This window comes from Tamandua tetradactyla, chromosome 3, assembly GCF_023851605.1.
Source record: "Tamandua tetradactyla isolate mTamTet1 chromosome 3, mTamTet1.pri, whole genome shotgun sequence".
Taxonomy (NCBI): domain Eukaryota; kingdom Metazoa; phylum Chordata; class Mammalia; order Pilosa; family Myrmecophagidae; genus Tamandua; species Tamandua tetradactyla.
This window is the reverse complement of record NC_135329.1, coordinates 96957384-96973555: the sequence shown is the minus strand read 5'-3', so window position 1 is coordinate 96973555 and position 16172 is coordinate 96957384. Positions and strand designations below refer to the sequence as shown.

General features: G+C 46.8%; 1 long non-coding RNA gene across 2 annotated transcripts in view; it reads left to right on the top strand.

The window, feature by feature from the left end:
- LOC143677550 (uncharacterized) overlaps nucleotides 1-16172 on the top strand; it is an 87793-nt gene that overhangs the window by 19842 nt on the left and 51779 nt on the right. The window contains exons 3-4 of one of the 2 annotated variants that reach the window (XR_013172668.1): nucleotides 1313-1452; nucleotides 4860-5129. This is a non-coding gene — a long non-coding RNA (uncharacterized LOC143677550). Of the gene's footprint in view, nucleotides 1-1312; nucleotides 1453-4859; nucleotides 5130-16172 lie in introns of those variants that run through there. The other variant, XR_013172669.1, reaches the window with a different exon arrangement.

Sequence of the window (16172 nt, the reverse complement as noted above, 5' to 3'; positions counted from 1 at the left end):
GGGGTTCATTGGAATTCAGGGGCTAAAGATCTGTGGTATGGGGGATGGGTGACAAATGCTGGTGGTCTGTGGGGTAAGGGGTTATTGTTAAATATTAAACAAATTTATTTGTACATGTATTGTTTAATATCAAAATTCTTCAATGGCTGTCTCATCATTCTCTCATCTGCCTAATAAGAAGAGAATTTTAACATGCTTTAATTTCACCCCTCTCCCCAGTACTTCATTCCTGCTTATTCTTTGGTTAGGAAAATGAAATGTCTCAAGTGTTCTACCTCAGAACTGTAATCACTGTTCCAAAGCCTGTAGCATCCATGTTATAATGGAAGAGGCAAAGTTGGTTTCTGTTTCTTCTTTTGGTAAATTGTCCTTCTTTCTGATATTAGTATGATATTTTTCTTTATCCACTTAAATATATAAAAAAAAACCCTTGGCCTGGGTTAACCAAGCACCAAGTAGCCCTGAAGTTGAGTTTGTGATGGGCTCTGTGTCTGGTGGATGCATTGGGAGGAGTGGGGCCTTGTGTAGGCAAGGACTAGGAGAAGAGAAGGCCAGCTGTATGAGGGGTGGTGGTGGTGAGGGGACAAAAAGAGGGAATGCTGATGCAATCTCAGCAGGGGGAGGTTAGTCTGGAGGTGACTTCCCAGACTGAGGCTGGAGTTAGAGAAGGAATAGATGTTACCAGATGGGGAAGGGTATGGAAGGGAGAGGGAACAGACCTTCTGAGGTCCAGAAATGGTGAAGGTAGTATAACCAAGAAATCAGGATTTAAGGGATGATTTTGATTACTGAATCATTGTATAGATTTTCCTTTTCCTTTCTGGGATTTTGAAGTAGACAAAGGAGAGCACCTAGAAGTCCTAAAATATAATTAAGAGGTTTGAATATCTGGAAGGATTATGAAAGCCTTTATCTTTTATTTGATGCCTGTGTGACTGTAAGAACTGTTAGGCCCTTTATCTGGTTATTTTCTTATGGTCCTCTAGGAGCTAAGGGTTAAAACAAGACCTGCAGAATTTGTTGGGAGCAGCTTATGTCAGGGTAGCAGCAGTAAACTGTGGAGATCATTATCTGCTTTATGTAGAACAGTCTGGGAGGAAGAGAATGTTTATTTACCCCAAGTGGTTATGTTAAGTGTGAAGAAAGATAATCACTCTGTTCCCTCAGGAAACGCATGCATGCCTTTTGTCACCCTGCAGCATATAAGCAGGATCTGGTTAAGAATAAAGTTGTCTGTTGTTTGTTATGGCTGATCTTCAGACCCCCTGATCCCCTTTGTCTTTCTTTCTCATCATTCCTTAATATCTTCCAGGCTCTGGTTCCATAGGAAGCAACATCTGGCGCCCAGCGTGGGGCTTGAAGAAGACTCCAAGACAATATTAAGGAGTCAAGGAAAAGTCTCCGTTAGAGGGACGTTTGTCCAGCCGATAGAAGAGTACTCGACTCATATTAGTAAGTAGCCATTTTCCTTGTAGCATCAGGATAACAGGTAATCATAATAGGTGGCTGGAGGAGTGTGTTTGTGTGTTAAAACATTGTTAAAAACTGCAGGGGTCTCAGTGAAGACTTCGGAGACACTAGAGTCTTTTCTTTAGTACAGAAGCGTTGTTATTGGTTTCAGCCTTAAGGCCGTAATGTTTTAAATCTTAAGCAATGGAAATTGGTATGAAGGCTTTGCGGTGAGCATAACAAAACAGGGAAAATATTCCTGTTTCTATTTGGTCATCGTGTTCAGTCAGGCAATGAACCACCTAATCCCTGCTTTCTCTTAAACTCTGAGTTTTGCTTTTTCTCAGTCTCCCACTGCCCCTTCTGACCCTGTTTGGACAGTTGCTTGAGCTGGACTCAACAATTGGTGCCCAGACAGGGATCTGATAGGGGAACTCTTAAAGCATAAAGTGAAGAGATTCTGCAGGGACTTCCACTACAAATACTAAAAATGAGCCTTTGTGGGTTGAGCAGTGGCCCTTATCTATAGAAAAATTAGAGGCTCTAACTCAGTTAGTTCAAGAACAGTTTAAAGCAGGACATATAGAAGAATCTCATAGTCCCTGGAATTCTCCAGTATTTACTATAAAATAGAAATCAGAAAAATGGAGAGTGTTAACTGATTTGATAAAAGTTAATGCTGTGATTCAACCTATGGAGTCCTTACAACCTGGCTGGCCCACACCAGTTGTAATTCCTAAAAACTGCTCTATTATTATAATAAATTTAAAAAATTGCTTTTTTACCATACCTTTAGCAGAGCAAGATAAAGAAAAATTAATTTCTGAGCTTGTTCTTAATGAGCTGCCTTTCAATACCTCTTGGAAAATAGCATTAAGTGATTTTAAAGAACAAATTGATAATCATTTGCCTATGTCAGAACTTAACAATTTTTAAAAAGAACACAGTGGATTTTGCCTAAAATAGTTCAGACTTCCCCACTGGAGGGAGCCAGTACCATCTTTACTGATGGTAGTAGTAATGGACGGGCTGCATATATGACCCCAGGGGAAAACAAAAGTTAGAAAGCACCTTATACCTCAGCTCAGCACACTGAATTAGCAGCTGTAATTAAAATATTGCAAAATTTTCCACAATCCCTTAATATTGTTTCTGATTCTGAATATGTCTGCCAAACAGTCACTCACATTGAGACAGCTTCTTTGTTTGAAGGAGATGAATTGTCTCTAACGTTTTTACATTCACAAACATTAGTCAGAAGTTGAATTACTCCCCTTTTTATCATGCATATAAGAGCTCATACCATTCTTCCCAGTCTTTTGTCATTACAAAATCAGCAAGCAGATACTCTTGTGGGGGTAATTCAAGATCCCAGGACATTTCACAAACTGACTCATATTAATAGCAAAGGGCAGGCTGGGTCTCCAGACCCCCAGACTGTGGCTAGAAGCCCCACGAAAGGGACAGCAGAAAAGGCAGGTCCACAGAAGTGTACAAATGGGTGACTCAGATACCGGAAGGGGTTTGGCTGTCTGTGTTAGTTTCCTAGCTGCTAAAACAAATAGCACGCAATGGGTGGCTTAGCAACAGGAATGTATTGATTCAAGATTTCAGAGGCTAGAAGGTGTGTCCCGGCTTCCGGCCATCTTTGGGGTTCTTTGGCTTTTCTGTCACACAGTGATGTGCATGGCAGCGTCTTCTCCCTTCTTTTCTGACTTCTGTTGGCCATCAGCTACCAGCTGCTCTCGGTGGCTTCTCTCTCTTGTCCAATCTCCTTTGCTTTTTGGCCATATTGGGTGAGGCCCGCCCTCATCCACAGGGGCTGGGATGGCATGGGTAGTGCAAGGCCAGGAGTGCCCAGGGACTGGGGGTGCATGGCATTCCATGAAGCAGGCAGAGGTAGAATGAGGGGGCCGCTGACTCTCAGCTGGGGAAGGAGGGAAAATGTGGGGACCTGGGGGTATGAAGGACAGTGACAAGGTGGCCTGTTGTCATGGCAGGTGGACAAACTGTTCAGCATAAGAGCTGTGGGTTCCAGCTGGAATGCTGGGAATGGTGTTTGAGGAGCACGATGCCACAGGTGGAATTCCCTGGACACTAGGACACGGGAAGAGAAGGGGCAGGGTCCTAAGCCCAGGAGGTGGGAAGTGTCATCTAAGCCTGGGGTCAGCAAAATTCACAAAAAGGGCCACAGAGTTAACCTATTAGGCTGTGTGCTTCTTGGTCACTGTGGCAAGCATTCAACTCTGCTGCCATAGCAGGAAAGCAGCCATATTTTCCCTGGCAGAGCTGCTACTGGCCCCAGTCTCAGAGCTCACCATCTGGGTAGGCTGAGAATGTCCAAACCATCAGTTTCTGGTTTCTCTATGCTTAGGAATTAAGTTCTCAGCTTGTCCCCTTCCTCCTGCCTTTCACTACAAGCTGCAAGGAGAAGCCAGGCTGCACCTTCCAGAGTACTTGGAAATCTCAGTTAAATACCTAGGTTTGTCTCTTGCAAGTCCTGCCATCCATCCAACATCAGAGCTCAGTGTCCCAAGTTCATTTCCAGTAACACATTTGTCATTTCCTGAGGCCTCTTCAGAAGGCCTTTAATGTCCATATTTTTACCCACAGTCTCTTCAAAGCAGTCTGGGACTTCTCTGTTAAGTTCTCCCAGCCTCTGCCCATTTCCAAGTTTCAAATCGAATCCCACATTCTTAGGTATTTGCAAAAGCAGCACCCCGCTCTCCAGTTTCGAAACTGTCTTAGTTTTACTAGGCTGCTAGCACAAACACCACAGGCTGGGTTTGGCCCTGGGAGTTGGAGGTGGCCAGGACTCCCACCTGCAGAGCCTGCTCCTCCATTGCCTGGCCCCACCACGTGCCACAGGCCCACGAGCACGACCCTGTGTGGTGGCTCCCTTTTCCCATGGTGTCCTTTGAGCGAGTTGTCCCTTCACATGGTGATGTCTTCTCCATTCTCTTTGGAGTTCCTGCTGACTTCTAACTTCTGGCTCCTCCCTGTGGCCCTTTTTCTGTGTCTGAATTTCTTCTCCTTATAAAGGACTTTAGTGATCTAGATTAAAGCTCACCGTGATTCACTGAGGCCAGACCTAATATAAACATAGCATCTTCACAAGGTCCACTTTATAGTGGGTTCACACCCACAGGGATGCAGCGAAGACTAAGAGCACATGCTTCAACCGACCAGAGACCGCATTTTTGTAGTGTCCTCCTGCCCTCCACAAACACACATATACACACGCACAGACACATGTGCATATGTACACACACTGACACACACACAGAGGTGCCAACTTCAGAGGCATGCAGAAGGGTCCTTTGCTTCTGTAAGAGGAGCTTTGCTTGTATCTGTGGTTCTGCTCCTGCGGCATGTCTCCAGTGCAGCAAGTGTTTTCGTTTTCTCATTAGGAAATGTCTTGCAGAGAGATGCTTGACACTGTGGACCCACCCTGTGGCTTCTCCCGCTCTCACACGTGTGTTACAGCATCTCTTGAGGATTCTTGCCTGAATCTGCTCTTACGATGGTTGCGAAATGGTGGTTTTCTAAACCCAGCAGTCTGACTTCTGAGAAGAATGTAGAGAAGAATAGATTGGGTTCACTCCTGCTCCACGTAAGAAGAGATGGTGTGCTGGTTTGAAAGGAAGCTTGCCCCCTAAGAAAAGCCATGTTTTACCATAAATCCCATTCCATAAAGGTAGAATCATCTCTCTTCAATACTGTATGTTTGAAACTGTAATGAGATCATCTCCCTGATTGATGAGATTTAGTCAAGAATGGTCGTTCAACTGGATCAGGGGACGGCATGTCTCCACCCGTTTGAGTGGGTCTTGATTCGTTTCGGAAGTCGTATAAAAGAGGAAACGTCTTGGAGAAAGAGAGACTCAGAGAGGGCAGAGGATACTGCCGCACCACGAAGCAGAGAGGCCACCAGGCAGTGACCTTTGGAGATGAAGAAGGAAGATGCCTCCCGGGGAACATCATGAAATAGGAGGCCAGGAGAGAAAGCTAGCAGATGACGCGGTATTTGCCATGTGCCCTTCCAGCTGAGAGAGAAGCCCTGACTGTGTTTGCCATGTGCCGTCTCACTTGAGAGAGAAACCCTGAACTTCATCGGCCTTCTTGAACCAGGGTGTCTCTCCCTGGATGCCTTTGATTGGACATTTCTATAGACTTGTTTGAATTGGGACATTTTCTCGGGCTTAGAAGTGTAAACTAGCACCTCCTAAAATTCCCCTTTTTAGAAGCCATTCCGTTTCTGGTATATTGCATTCCAGCAGCTAGCAAACTTGAACAGATTTGGTACCGGAGAGCGGGGTGCTGCGGCGGTTTGCAAATGCCAGATATGTTTGAACGGTGTTTTGGATGGCTAAGGGGAAGATTTTGGAAGAACTGTGAAGAGCATGGTGGAGAAGTCCTGGAGTGCGTGAAGAGACTGTTGGTGTAAATGGAACCACTGCCAGTCTTGACAGAGGAGGGCACAAAAGGGAGAGATTGGAGTCTGCAGAGTGAGAACCGTGAGAGTTCGGGTCTGAAGCCAAGAAACCTCGGCCAGGAGAGTGGACCCACCTGTATGCATGGAGAGGGTGAGTGTACCCTGAAGGGCGAGGATGAGTCTCCCCTCTCATTGCAGTGGAAGAGCTGTGCAGCCTCGGGCCTAGGAAAAGGCGTAGCACCCTCGTTGGGGGCCTGGGAGAGCCTGGCTGCCGCCATGTGCAGGGGTTGAGCGTGTGCCCCAGAAATGGCGGAGAGCCCAGGGGTGGCCCTGATGCCTGGAGAGAGTGGAGCCCAGAGGTGGTCTCCTGGATGTTCCCCGAGGTGGATTTGGGAAGAGGCGGGCCACTGCACAGGCCCTGGGCAGGGGTGGGACTGCCACTTTCTAAAGCCCCAAAGCTGAATGATTCTCAGACTTTGAAATGTAATGGACTTTGCCCTGCAGGTTTTGGAAACTGTGTGGGTCCAGTGACCCCTGTGTTCCTTCCTCCTTATGGAAATGTGTATATGCATCCGACGAATGTTCCTCCTTTATCTGTTGGCAGCAAAGAACTTGTTCGGAGTTATCAAAGGTCCAGAGCAAATGGAGAGAATTTGGCCTTAGGAGAGACAATGCCTGTAAGTGACTTGATGAGATTTTATCCTGTCTCTAATTTTGTACTTCATTGTGTTGCTGCTGAAAGGTTTAAGGTTTCTGATATTGTTAGGAATTGATTAACACAAAAATTAATTAACACACAGTTGGCAAATTGATATATTAATTAATAATATATATTGTTTTTATACTAATAAAAAATTAATGAAAAATTAATTAGTTACAAAAGTTAATGTGTTTTGCCTATGGGAAAAACATGTCTTTCTTAGGGGTCAGGGGGTGGAGTGTGCGGGTTTGAACGGCGGAAGCATGCCCCCTAAGAAAAGCCATGTTTTACCATAAATCCCATTCCATAAAGGTAGAATCATCTCTCTTCAATACTGTATGTTTGAAACTGTAATGAGATCATCTCCCTGATTGATGAGATTTAGTCAAGAATGGTCGTTCAACTGGATCAGGGGACGGCATGTCTCCACCCGTTTGAGTGGGTCTTGATTCGTTTCGGAAGTCGTATAAAAGAGGAAACGTCTTGGAGAAAGAGAGACTCAGAGAGGGCAGAGGATACTGCCGCACCACGAAGCAGAGAGGCCACCAGGCAGTGACCTTTGGAGATGAAGAAGGAAGATGCCTCCCGGGGAACATCATGAAATAGGAGGCCAGGAGAGAAAGCTAGCAGATGACGCGGTATTTGCCATGTGCCCTTCCAGCTGAGAGAGAAGCCCTGACTGTGTTTGCCATGTGCCGTCTCACTTGAGAGAGAAACCCTGAACTTCATCGGCCTTCTTGAACCAGGGTGTCTCTCCCTGGATGCCTTTGATTGGACATTTCTATAGACTTGTTTGAATTGGGACATTTTCTCGGGCTTAGAAGTGTAAACTAGCACCTCCTAAAATTCCCCTTTTTAGAAGCCATTCCGTTTCTGGTATATTGCATTCCAGCAGCTAGCAAACTTGAACAGATTTGGTACCGGAGAGCGGGGTGCTGCGGCGGTTTGCAAATGCCAGATATGTTTGAACGGTGTTTTGGATGGCTAAGGGGAAGATTTTGGAAGAACTGTGAAGAGCATGGTGGAGAAGTCCTGGAGTGCGTGAAGAGACTGTTGGTGTAAATGGAACCACTGCCAGTCTTGACAGAGGAGGGCACAAAAGGGAGAGATTGGAGTCTGCAGAGTGAGAACCGTGAGAGTTCGGGTCTGAAGCCAAGAAACCTCGGCCAGGAGAGTGGACCCACCTGTATGCATGGAGAGGGTGAGTGTACCCTGAAGGGCGAGGATGAGTCTCCCCTCTCATTGCAGTGGAAGAGCTGTGCAGCCTCGGGCCTAGGAAAAGGCGTAGCACCCTCGTTGGGGGCCTGGGAGAGCCTGGCTGCCGCCATGTGCAGGGGTTGAGCGTGTGCCCCAGAAATGGCGGAGAGCCCAGGGGTGGCCCTGATGCCTGGAGAGAGTGGAGCCCAGAGGTGGTCTCCTGGATGTTCCCCGAGGTGGATTTGGGAAGAGGCGGGCCACTGCACAGGCCCTGGGCAGGGGTGGGACTGCCACTTTCTAAAGCCCCAAAGCTGAATGATTCTCGGACTTTGAAATGTAATGGACTTTGCCCTGCAGGTTTTGGAAACTGTGTGGGTCCAGTGACCCCTGTGTTCCTTCCTCCTTATGGAAATGTGTATATGCATCCGACGAATGTTCCTCCTTTATCTGTTGGCAGCAAAGAACTTGTTCGGAGTTATCAAAGGTCCAGAGCAAATGGAGAGAATTTGGCCTTAGGAGAGACAATGCCTGTAAGTGACTTGATGAGATTTTATCCTGTCTCTAATTTTGTACTTCATTGTGTTGCTGCTGAAAGGTTTAAGGTTTCTGATATTGTTAGGAATTGATTAACACAAAAATTAATTAACACACAGTTGGCAAATTGATATATTAATTAATAATATATATTGTTTTTATACTAATAAAAAATTAATGAAAAATTAATTAGTTACAAAAGTTAATGTGTTTTGCCTATGGGAAAAACATGTCTTTCTTAGGGGTCAGGGGGTGGAGTGTGCGGGTTTGAACGGCGGAAGCATGCCCCCTAAGAAAAGCCATGTTTTACCATAAATCCCATTCCATAAAGGTAGAATCATCTCTCTTCAATACTGTATGTTTGAAACTGTAATGAGATCATCTCCCTGATTGATGAGATTTAGTCAAGAATGGTCGTTCAACTGGATCAGGGGACGGCATGTCTCCACCCGTTTGAGTGGGTCTTGATTCGTTTCGGAAGTCGTATAAAAGAGGAAACGTCTTGGAGAAAGAGAGACTCAGAGAGGGCAGAGGATACTGCCGCACCACGAAGCAGAGAGGCCACCAGGCAGTGACCTTTGGAGATGAAGAAGGAAGATGCCTCCCGGGGAACATCATGAAATAGGAGGCCAGGAGAGAAAGCTAGCAGATGACGCGGTATTTGCCATGTGCCCTTCCAGCTGAGAGAGAAGCCCTGACTGTGTTTGCCATGTGCCGTCTCACTTGAGAGAGAAACCCTGAACTTCATCGGCCTTCTTGAACCAGGGTGTCTCTCCCTGGATGCCTTTGATTGGACATTTCTATAGACTTGTTTGAATTGGGACATTTTCTCGGGCTTAGAAGTGTAAACTAGCACCTCCTAAAATTCCCCTTTTTAGAAGCCATTCCGTTTCTGGTATATTGCATTCCAGCAGCTAGCAAACTTGAACAGATTTGGTACCGGAGAGCGGGGTGCTGCGGCGGTTTGCAAATGCCAGATATGTTTGAACGGTGTTTTGGATGGCTAAGGGGAAGATTTTGGAAGAACTGTGAAGAGCATGGTGGAGAAGTCCTGGAGTGCGTGAAGAGACTGTTGGTGTAAATGGAACCACTGCCAGTCTTGACAGAGGAGGGCACAAAAGGGAGAGATTGGAGTCTGCAGAGTGAGAACCGTGAGAGTTCGGGTCTGAAGCCAAGAAACCTCGGCCAGGAGAGTGGACCCACCTGTATGCATGGAGAGGGTGAGTGTACCCTGAAGGGCGAGGATGAGTCTCCCCTCTCATTGCAGTGGAAGAGCTGTGCAGCCTCGGGCCTAGGAAAAGGCGTAGCACCCTCGTTGGGGGCCTGGGAGAGCCTGGCTGCCGCCATGTGCAGGGGTTGAGCGTGTGCCCCAGAAATGGCGGAGAGCCCAGGGGTGGCCCTGATGCCTGGAGAGAGTGGAGCCCAGAGGTGGTCTCCTGGATGTTCCCCGAGGTGGATTTGGGAAGAGGCGGGCCACTGCACAGGCCCTGGGCAGGGGTGGGACTGCCACTTTCTAAAGCCCCAAAGCTGAATGATTCTCGGACTTTGAAATGTAATGGACTTTGCCCTGCAGGTTTTGGAAACTGTGTGGGTCCAGTGACCCCTGTGTTCCTTCCTCCTTATGGAAATGTGTATATGCATCCGACGAATGTTCCTCCTTTATCTGTTGGCAGCAAAGAACTTGTTCGGAGTTATCAAAGGTCCAGAGCAAATGGAGAGAATTTGGCCTTAGGAGAGACAATGCCTGTAAGTGACTTGATGAGATTTTATCCTGTCTCTAATTTTGTACTTCATTGTGTTGCTGCTGAAAGGTTTAAGGTTTCTGATATTGTTAGGAATTGATTAACACAAAAATTAATTAACACACAGTTGGCAAATTGATATATTAATTAATAATATATATTGTTTTTATACTAATAAAAAATTAATGAAAAATTAATTAGTTACAAAAGTTAATGTGTTTTGCCTATGGGAAAAACATGTCTTTCTTAGGGGTCAGGGGGTGGAGTGTGCGGGTTTGAACGGCGGAAGCATGCCCCCTAAGAAAAGCCATGTTTTACCATAAATCCCATTCCATAAAGGTAGAATCATCTCTCTTCAATACTGTATGTTTGAAACTGTAATGAGATCATCTCCCTGATTGATGAGATTTAGTCAAGAATGGTCGTTCAACTGGATCAGGGGACGGCATGTCTCCACCCGTTTGAGTGGGTCTTGATTCGTTTCGGAAGTCGTATAAAAGAGGAAACGTCTTGGAGAAAGAGAGACTCAGAGAGGGCAGAGGATACTGCCGCACCACGAAGCAGAGAGGCCACCAGGCAGTGACCTTTGGAGATGAAGAAGGAAGATGCCTCCCGGGGAACATCATGAAATAGGAGGCCAGGAGAGAAAGCTAGCAGATGACGCGGTATTTGCCATGTGCCCTTCCAGCTGAGAGAGAAGCCCTGACTGTGTTTGCCATGTGCCGTCTCACTTGAGAGAGAAACCCTGAACTTCATCGGCCTTCTTGAACCAGGGTGTCTCTCCCTGGATGCCTTTGATTGGACATTTCTATAGACTTGTTTGAATTGGGACATTTTCTCGGGCTTAGAAGTGTAAACTAGCACCTCCTAAAATTCCCCTTTTTAGAAGCCATTCCGTTTCTGGTATATTGCATTCCAGCAGCTAGCAAACTTGAACAGATTTGGTACCGGAGAGCGGGGTGCTGCGGCGGTTTGCAAATGCCAGATATGTTTGAACGGTGTTTTGGATGGCTAAGGGGAAGATTTTGGAAGAACTGTGAAGAGCATGGTGGAGAAGTCCTGGAGTGCGTGAAGAGACTGTTGGTGTAAATGGAACCACTGCCAGTCTTGACAGAGGAGGGCACAAAAGGGAGAGATTGGAGTCTGCAGAGTGAGAACCGTGAGAGTTCGGGTCTGAAGCCAAGAAACCTCGGCCAGGAGAGTGGACCCACCTGTATGCATGGAGAGGGTGAGTGTACCCTGAAGGGCGAGGATGAGTCTCCCCTCTCATTGCAGTGGAAGAGCTGTGCAGCCTCGGGCCTAGGAAAAGGCGTAGCACCCTCGTTGGGGGCCTGGGAGAGCCTGGCTGCCGCCATGTGCAGGGGTTGAGCGTGTGCCCCAGAAATGGCGGAGAGCCCAGGGGTGGCCCTGATGCCTGGAGAGAGTGGAGCCCAGAGGTGGTCTCCTGGATGTTCCCCGAGGTGGATTTGGGAAGAGGCGGGCCACTGCACAGGCCCTGGGCAGGGGTGGGACTGCCACTTTCTAAAGCCCCAAAGCTGAATGATTCTCGGACTTTGAAATGTAATGGACTTTGCCCTGCAGGTTTTGGAAACTGTGTGGGTCCAGTGACCCCTGTGTTCCTTCCTCCTTATGGAAATGTGTATATGCATCCGACGAATGTTCCTCCTTTATCTGTTGGCAGCAAAGAACTTGTTCGGAGTTATCAAAGGTCCAGAGCAAATGGAGAGAATTTGGCCTTAGGAGAGACAATGCCTGTAAGTGACTTGATGAGATTTTATCCTGTCTCTAATTTTGTACTTCATTGTGTTGCTGCTGAAAGGTTTAAGGTTTCTGATATTGTTAGGAATTGATTAACACAAAAATTAATTAACACACAGTTGGCAAATTGATATATTAATTAATAATATATATTGTTTTTATACTAATAAAAAATTAATGAAAAATTAATTAGTTACAAAAGTTAATGTGTTTTGCCTATGGGAAAAACATGTCTTTCTTAGGGGTCAGGGGGTGGAGTGTGCGGGTTTGAACGGCGGAAGCATGCCCCCTAAGAAAAGCCATGTTTTACCATAAATCCCATTCCATAAAGGTAGAATCATCTCTCTTCAATACTGTATGTTTGAAACTGTAATGAGATCATCTCCCTGATTGATGAGATTTAGTCAAGAATGGTCGTTCAACTGGATCAGGGGACGGCATGTCTCCACCCGTTTGAGTGGGTCTTGATTCGTTTCGGAAGTCGTATAAAAGAGGAAACGTCTTGGAGAAAGAGAGACTCAGAGAGGGCAGAGGATACTGCCGCACCACGAAGCAGAGAGGCCACCAGGCAGTGACCTTTGGAGATGAAGAAGGAAGATGCCTCCCGGGGAACATCATGAAATAGGAGGCCAGGAGAGAAAGCTAGCAGATGACGCGGTATTTGCCATGTGCCCTTCCAGCTGAGAGAGAAGCCCTGACTGTGTTTGCCATGTGCCGTCTCACTTGAGAGAGAAACCCTGAACTTCATCGGCCTTCTTGAACCAGGGTGTCTCTCCCTGGATGCCTTTGATTGGACATTTCTATAGACTTGTTTGAATTGGGACATTTTCTCGGGCTTAGAAGTGTAAACTAGCACCTCCTAAAATTCCCCTTTTTAGAAGCCATTCCGTTTCTGGTATATTGCATTCCAGCAGCTAGCAAACTTGAACAGATTTGGTACCGGAGAGCGGGGTGCTGCGGCGGTTTGCAAATGCCAGATATGTTTGAACGGTGTTTTGGATGGCTAAGGGGAAGATTTTGGAAGAACTGTGAAGAGCATGGTGGAGAAGTCCTGGAGTGCGTGAAGAGACTGTTGGTGTAAATGGAACCACTGCCAGTCTTGACAGAGGAGGGCACAAAAGGGAGAGATTGGAGTCTGCAGAGTGAGAACCGTGAGAGTTCGGGTCTGAAGCCAAGAAACCTCGGCCAGGAGAGTGGACCCACCTGTATGCATGGAGAGGGTGAGTGTACCCTGAAGGGCGAGGATGAGTCTCCCCTCTCATTGCAGTGGAAGAGCTGTGCAGCCTCGGGCCTAGGAAAAGGCGTAGCACCCTCGTTGGGGGCCTGGGAGAGCCTGGCTGCCGCCATGTGCAGGGGTTGAGCGTGTGCCCCAGAAATGGCGGAGAGCCCAGGGGTGGCCCTGATGCCTGGAGAGAGTGGAGCCCAGAGGTGGTCTCCTGGATGTTCCCCGAGGTGGATTTGGGAAGAGGCGGGCCACTGCACAGGCCCTGGGCAGGGGTGGGACTGCCACTTTCTAAAGCCCCAAAGCTGAATGATTCTCAGACTTTGAAATGTAATGGACTTTGCCCTGCAGGTTTTGGAAACTGTGTGGGTCCAGTGACCCCTGTGTTCCTTCCTCCTTATGGAAATGTGTATATGCATCCGACGAATGTTCCTCCTTTATCTGTTGGCAGCAAAGAACTTGTTCGGAGTTATCAAAGGTCCAGAGCAAATGGAGAGAATTTGGCCTTAGGAGAGACAATGCCTGTAAGTGACTTGATGAGATTTTATCCTGTCTCTAATTTTGTACTTCATTGTGTTGCTGCTGAAAGGTTTAAGGTTTCTGATATTGTTAGGAATTGATTAACACAAAAATTAATTAACACACAGTTGGCAAATTGATATATTAATTAATAATATATATTGTTTTTATACTAATAAAAAATTAATGAAAAATTAATTAGTTACAAAAGTTAATGTGTTTTGCCTATGGGAAAAACATGTCTTTCTTAGGGGTCAGGGGGTGGAGTGTGCGGGTTTGAACGGCGGAAGCATGCCCCCTAAGAAAAGCCATGTTTTACCATAAATCCCATTCCATAAAGGTAGAATCATCTCTCTTCAATACTGTATGTTTGAAACTGTAATGAGATCATCTCCCTGATTGATGAGATTTAGTCAAGAATGGTCGTTCAACTGGATCAGGGGACGGCATGTCTCCACCCGTTTGAGTGGGTCTTGATTCGTTTCGGAAGTCGTATAAAAGAGGAAACGTCTTGGAGAAAGAGAGACTCAGAGAGGGCAGAGGATACTGCCGCACCACGAAGCAGAGAGGCCACCAGGCAGTGACCTTTGGAGATGAAGAAGGAAGATGCCTCCCGGGGAACATCATGAAATAGGAGGCCAGGAGAGAAAGCTAGCAGATGACGCGGTATTTGCCATGTGCCCTTCCAGCTGAGAGAGAAGCCCTGACTGTGTTTGCCATGTGCCGTCTCACTTGAGAGAGAAACCCTGAACTTCATCGGCCTTCTTGAACCAGGGTGTCTCTCCCTGGATGCCTTTGATTGGACATTTCTATAGACTTGTTTGAATTGGGACATTTTCTCGGGCTTAGAAGTGTAAACTAGCACCTCCTAAAATTCCCCTTTTTAGAAGCCATTCCGTTTCTGGTATATTGCATTCCAGCAGCTAGCAAACTTGAACAGATTTGGTACCGGAGAGCGGGGTGCTGCGGCGGTTTGCAAATGCCAGATATGTTTGAACGGTGTTTTGGATGGCTAAGGGGAAGATTTTGGAAGAACTGTGAAGAGCATGGTGGAGAAGTCCTGGAGTGCGTGAAGAGACTGTTGGTGTAAATGGAACCACTGCCAGTCTTGACAGAGGAGGGCACAAAAGGGAGAGATTGGAGTCTGCAGAGTGAGAACCGTGAGAGTTCGGGTCTGAAGCCAAGAAACCTCGGCCAGGAGAGTGGACCCACCTGTATGCATGGAGAGGGTGAGTGTACCCTGAAGGGCGAGGATGAGTCTCCCCTCTCATTGCAGTGGAAGAGCTGTGCAGCCTCGGGCCTAGGAAAAGGCGTAGCACCCTCGTTGGGGGCCTGGGAGAGCCTGGCTGCCGCCATGTGCAGGGGTTGAGCGTGTGCCCCAGAAATGGCGGAGAGCCCAGGGGTGGCCCTGATGCCTGGAGAGAGTGGAGCCCAGAGGTGGTCTCCTGGATGTTCCCCGAGGTGGATTTGGGAAGAGGCGGGCCACTGCACAGGCCCTGGGCAGGGGTGGGACTGCCACTTTCTAAAGCCCCAAAGCTGAATGATTCTCAGACTTTGAAATGTAATGGACTTTGCCCTGCAGGTTTTGGAAACTGTGTGGGTCCAGTGACCCCTGTGTTCCTTCCTCCTTATGGAAATGTGTATATGCATCCGACGAATGTTCCTCCTTTATCTGTTGGCAGCAAAGAACTTGTTCGGAGTTATCAAAGGTCCAGAGCAAATGGAGAGAATTTGGCCTTAGGAGAGACAATGCCTGTAAGTGACTTGATGAGATTTTATCCTGTCTCTAATTTTGTACTTCATTGTGTTGCTGCTGAAAGGTTTAAGGTTTCTGATATTGTTAGGAATTGATTAACACAAAAATTAATTAACACACAGTTGGCAAATTGATATATTAATTAATAATATATATTGTTTTTATACTAATAAAAAATTAATGAAAAATTAATTAGTTACAAAAGTTAATGTGTTTTGCCTATGGGAAAAACATGTCTTTCTTAGGGGTCAGGGGGTGGAGTGTGCGGGTTTGAACGGCGGAAGCATGCCCCCTAAGAAAAGCCATGTTTTACCATAAATCCCATTCCATAAAGGTAGAATCATCTCTCTTCAATACTGTATGTTTGAAACTGTAATGAGATCATCTCCCTGATTGATGAGATTTAGTCAAGAATGGTCGTTCAACTGGATCAGGGGACGGCATGTCTCCACCCGTTTGAGTGGGTCTTGATTCGTTTCGGAAGTCGTATAAAAGAGGAAACGTCTTGGAGAAAGAGAGACTCAGAGAGGGCAGAGGATACTGCCGCACCACGAAGCAGAGAGGCCACCAGGCAGTGACCTTTGGAGATGAAGAAGGAAGATGCCTCCCGGGGAACATCATGAAATAGGAGGCCAGGAGAGAAAGCTAGCAGATGACGCGGTATTTGCCATGTGCCCTTCCAGCTGAGAGAGAAGCCCTGACTGTGTTTGCCATGTGCCGTCTCACTTGAGAGAGAAACCCTGAACTTCATCGGCCTTCTTGAACCAGGGTGTCTCTCCCTGGATGCCTTTGATTGGACATTTCTATAGACTTGTTTGAATTGGGACATTTTCTCGGGCTTAGAAGTGTAAACTAGCACC